We start from the raw sequence: 6,000 nt of genomic DNA on the forward strand, positions 1-6,000 counted from the left end.
AGTACACTCCCTTTTTTCCCTAATACAGGGCTTGAAAAACAGCAGAAGGACTCTCAGTAAATTTTGAAGCAAGCTTCTTAAGCACATACTCTGAATCTTTAGAAGTTACATTATAAAGACTTCCATAACCAATGAGGCTGTTTGATATGGCCCATATTTTTAGATGCTGATCTTTTCATTGACCTTCCCCATGTGGAATTCTATCCAAACTTTGTTTTTTAAAATTTATATGGGTAGACAAATACGTGTGTTTACTTTTTTAGCAAAAATATTATCAATTCTAGCATAGTAAGAGGGATGTATTATTGCTATATGTACTTTTAAATCACCAATACACTTCTCACAGGCTCTGTTGGGATGTTAGAAGTTATAAGCCTTATGCAGTCAATTTTTATTTATGTTTGTATGCCATAAGGTAAAAACTGTAAATCCAGTCCTCAGCAGGAACAAACTCTGGGAGCATAATTTCATGTTTGATAATTTTGGGGGAAAAAACAGAATGATAAACAATGAATGAGACACTCAATTGGATATCTATTTACAGTATTACTACAACAGTTATTCTTGTATTTTTTACTTACAAAAGGAAATTAAAATGTTGTACTACTGTGGTTAGGGAAGTAGAAAGGCTTTATAAATAAGAATAGCTTGAAAACTGTCTTGAAACTTCAATAAATAGGAAGGGCAGAGGTGGAATACTGCTGTTTTAACTCTGTATATGTTTCTGAAAAGTTACACATGGGGACAGACCAAACAATAAGCTATACAAGCAGAACTCCATTTTCTTTTAGGTGAGTGTGAGCTTGCAAACTTTGCCATTCTGGCAAAGGCATCTACAGATGTTATAATTGGGATGTAGCTGAAAAGTGCTAACAAGTCAGTTACTAGAGCAGAAGACAATGTCAGGACTCCAGCTCTGATCTCTCTGATTGATATAATGAGCTATTGCACAGGTCATAGTTCAATTCTTTTCCCTCCTGTATCCAGCACCAACTTGGTTGTAATGATCTTAGAGGTATAGCATCTCTCCCTTGCCCCAAAATGTGATGGTGTAAGAGAGTGATGCATTAGTCATGAAAGTAGTGGTCTTTACCCTTACTGCTGTGATTTCTGTTGGGGCTATCTGCTAAGTCCAGCTGAATGCACACTTAAATTTTGCAGGATCTGGGGACTTTTTGTTCACCTTCATTACAGGTTTGTAGGAACAGGAGAGAGCAGTATGTGTCTTAGACCTGGGTACAGTAATAAAAACTATTGCCCAGAAGACTCTTAATTCACTCTGCTGCTATTGGCCTATATTTTGTTTGTTTGTTTGTTTTTAGAGGAACTGCATGTTTTTATTCTTACCTCACAAAGGCATCCTTGGCAGCAATGGTTTATTAGCACCCAGAAAAGTCAATTTAGCTCTTATATATATATTTTTTTTTTATATATATATACACACACATATATAAAGGGTATCCTCCAGGAAGGAGTCATGAAGACAAAAGTGCAAAAACCAATTAGGTTATGTGAGATTTTTTTCATGACTTGGTTACAATGTTTAATGTAGGTGGTAGTACAAAACATATCTGACTAGTTACAAGCTCACATTTTTAAGACAATCATATGCACAAGAAGGAAATAAGAAGGGATATGCTAGCATCTGGTATGATTAAGAGCTGGGTGGAGCTCGAGGACCCAGAACCTTTTCTTTGAACAAAACCCTGTAAAATCTAAAGCTAATAAACATTTGAGTGTGATGCAGCCAAGCTGTGCACTGCAATATACACTCGTGTACTCTGAAACTTTGATAGCCTTGTCAATAACACCTGTCTCCATGGAGCCAGAGCAAAGCTGAGGCATCCGTATCCTAATGTGTTTTTCATTCACCATGTAGACAGGTCAACACTATACATATATTGTCACAAACTCTAAAATGGTTATTCAATGCATTTCCAGAGCTATCGTATATTAAAAAAGAAAAAAAAAAATGTTGGGCCATCACGTTCTAGTAGTATGAGAACTTGAAGAGAATTTGGTACTCATGTTTTCCAGAGAGTCATCAGGCAGTCAGCATAGTGGTACAGATAGGAGCTTATGGACTATTGTAAATGAACTCTGTCAGTCACTGCGTTGGCTTATCATCTCCAAGAAAAAAGATGTTACTGGACTTTTAGTCCTGTTTTATTTGAGTGCCAGGGACACACAGAGCATCTGTGTTATTATTTTTCAATTAACAACATCCTTTCTTTCCTGGGAGAGAGTCTGAAATTGTCATTGCATGCACCTACCTGACAATGAGAGGGGTGGAGCAAATAATAAGCCAGTGAACAGAGCCGGGCTAGTCTAACTGTAAAGAAATAAAACAAAGTGGTTCTATTCCCCAATCTATAGCTGCACATACAAGGCACTGGTTTTTTCTCTATTGTTCTTCAGACTTCTGGCTGGTGTTGGGTGACAGTTGTGGAAAAACTGCAACAATACGTGCTGTCTCCACCAATTCACTCTTTGTTTGTTATTAGCAGGAAAAGGCTAATGTTCATTTTCATCATAATGGTCGATGGGTCTTTCTGCCAATGTGACTGTTTTGGAGATAACGACAACCACGGAATTTAAAAACAATTTTGTGGCTATTACTCTGGGATGAAGATGTGTGTTCTCTGTTATAAAGGTTTTGTTCCAGACTATTCTACATATCCAGCAGTCAGATTGGCATTGCCTTTGTTATTGGATTTTTTTCAGAGATGATTATGGGGATTTCAATATATGTAAAGCACCTAGTACAAATTTTATGCTACAGTACAATTGTACTCTCAAGGAAGCAATTTTGTGTGATGAGGGTCTATGAACTCGCAGCAGTCAGCCAATGCTAGCACACATTTGTTTTTAGCTGTTCATGTGCTGGACACCTCTGGCATGAAGCCTGTGTGGTTTTTTATATTGCAGGTTCTCAGGGTCATTCTAGCCTTCCAAAACTGATTTTACACTTTGATAAGTGTGGTATCCTGTCTAGTGCTCAAACAGCTGACTTCTGAATAAAAGGACAGAACTTGGCTGAGTGCAGACAAAAGACTGAAAGTGTTCATAGTTCCTAGCTGGTATTAATCATAATCCTGAACTGAAGACCAATTAAGTCAATAGTCCTTGAACCTTTGTTTAAAAATAAAAAACAAACAAAAAAACACCCACAGAAAACTAATGGTCATAGTTTTCAGATGAGAAATAAAACTGAGTTCAGTATTGCTGGCTTCAGGCCCTATGTCAATATGAGCAAAGCGTTGTAATGAACTGTGTGAAAAATTGAACCACCTTCATAAATCTCACTGAAATATGCAATGTACTGAGTGTGAAAAAATGCACATCTATTTCTCACAAGTCCTAAACACTGTGTGTAAGATTCCTGGAAAGAAAAGAAAGCAGGTTATGTCCTGTTATTTTCAGATATGTTGTGCAAGTCAACTTAATAAATGGCAATTTTCATATGTGAAGTGTTCAGAAACAATCCGATTTTCAAAAAACATGTATTAGGAGGTTGAAGAGTAAGTATCCTTTTTCCGCAGAGGGCATAGTGAATCATTCAGAGATTTAACAGCCTGTACAAGAAAGCAAAGCCTTGCCTTCTGTCACATTATAGGTGTGTTGTGGGCAATTATGTAATGATCTAGAGGATATGGAACTTGACCACAAATTCAGGATACATGCCTTTTCACAAAGCCTTCCATTCCCACATCATTCTACCCCTCAGATTTTATAAATTTCTCTCTCTCACACACACACTTTAACTTCTGTGTAGGCCACCTTTCTTCTTTCCTTGCTGCTTGGGCCTGTGTCCAGGGAAAAACGCAATACTCATGAGGCCTATAAAACAAGTAGAATAATACTGCAGTAAGCCTGATGAAGGCACTGTGCGGGGTCTGCGTAATTCATCTCTAGTCCCTGTCCCTGCAGTCCTTCTTTTCTGTTTAACATAAAATGTGTGAGCAATCTTAGGAGCACAATTATTGGCAGGGAAGGGTACAGCTAGGGACAGGAGGGGAACACCTGAGCTCCAACTAGAATGATCAAAAAGTGTCTCAGATTGCAAACAAACATTGTTTTCTCATCTGTGGCTCATACTGTGTAAATTTAAGGTTTGGTGTACATACATTGTTGAACTGGAAATGTCAGTATTTTGTTAAGCTATAATTAATTGTTTTATCATGGAGATGCCAAGAAAAAGTCAACATTTATTTATAAAATACTTGTCCTGGGACAGGTTTTTTGCTTACTCTCATTATTGGGCGTGATTCATTTTCCCGCCGTGGGTAAATGTTGACTTGTATTTTCAGTTGGAAAACAGCACTACGGCTGGAGATAATCTCCATTGCCTCATGCATTCCCAGGTGTGTTACATTTTAGCTAATTTTCCAGTTGACTGGAAGTTAGCAAATGTGATGCCCATCTGCAAGAGGGGCCAGAAGGAGGATCTGGGAAACTACAGGCCTGTCAGTATGACCTCGGTGCCAGGGAAGATTATGGAGCAGATCATCTTGAGTGCCATCATGTGGAATGTACAGGACAACCAGGTGATCAGGCCCAGACAGCATGGGTTTATGAAAGTCAGGTCCTGCTTGACTAACCTGATCTCCTTCTATGACAAGGTGACCCACTTAGTGGATGAGGGAAAGGCTGTGGATGTTGTCTATCTGGACTTCAGTAAAGCCTTTGACACCATTTCCCACAGCATTCTCCTGGAGGAACTGGCTGCTCATGGTTTGGATGGGTGTACTCTTTGCTGGGTAAAAAACTGGCTGGATGGCCAGGCCCAAAGAGTTGTGGTGAATGGAGTTAAATCCAGTTGGTGGCCGGTCACAAGTGGAGTTGCCCACAGCTCAGTAGTGGGGCCAGTTCTGTTTAATATCTTTATCAATGATCTAGATGAGGGGATGGAGTGCACCCTCAGTAAGTTTGCAGATGACACCAAGTTGGGTGGGAGTGTTGATCTGCTTGAGGGTAGGAAGGCCCTGCAGAGGGACCTGGACAGGCTGGACCGATGGGCCGAGGCCAGTTGTATGAGGTTCAACAAGGGTAAGGGCTGGGTCCTGCACTTCGGTCACAACAACCCCATACAATGCTACAGGCTTGGGGAAGAGCGGCTGGAAAGCTGCCTGGCTGAAAAGGACCTGGGGGTATTGGTCCACAGCTGGCTGAACATGAACCAGCAGTGTGCCCAGGTGGCCAAGAAGGCCAACAGCATCCTGGCTTGTATGAGGAATAGTGTGGCCAGCAGGAGCAGGGAGGTGATTGTTCCCCTGTACTCAGCACTGGTGAGGCCACACCTCAAATACTGCGTTCAGTTTTGGGCCCCTCACTACAAGAAAGACATTGAGGTGCTGCAGCATGTCCAAAGAAGGGCAATGAAGCTGGTGAAGGGTCTGGAGCACAGGTCCTGTGAGGAGCGGCTGAGGGAATTGGGGTTGTTTAGCCTGGAGAAAAGGAGACTCAGGGGAGACCTTACTGCTCTCTGCAACTACCTGAAAGGAGGTTGTAAGTGAGGTGGGTGTTGGTCTCTTCTCCCACGTAACAAGATACAGGATGAGAGGAAACAGCCTCAAGTGCCACGGGAGGATTAGATTGGATATTAGGAAAAATTTCTTCATGGAAAGGGTTGTGAAGCATTGGAACAGGCTGTGCAGGGAAGTGGTTGAGTCACCATCCCTGGAGGTGTTTAAAAGATGTGTAGATGTGGTGCTTAGGGACATGGTTTAATGGTGGACTTGGCAGTGCTAGGTTAACAGTTGGACTTCATGATCTTAAAGGTCTTTTCCAACATAAACAATTCCATAATTCTGTGACTCTGTGAACTATACTTCCTATCTTTGGACCATGTCTTTCCTGGCAGCATGGCACTGCAGCAGTAGGAAACATTACTCTCTGACCAAGTGCCGTAGCCTATCAAAAAGAGCCAAAGTGAACCAAACACTTTAAAAAGCAACTGATTCCTTTTCTCATTATGCTTTCTTCATTTCTGGCCTCAAT

This window comes from Pelecanus crispus, chromosome 4 (genome assembly GCF_030463565.1).
Source record: "Pelecanus crispus isolate bPelCri1 chromosome 4, bPelCri1.pri, whole genome shotgun sequence".
NCBI classification, from domain to species: domain Eukaryota; kingdom Metazoa; phylum Chordata; class Aves; order Pelecaniformes; family Pelecanidae; genus Pelecanus; species Pelecanus crispus.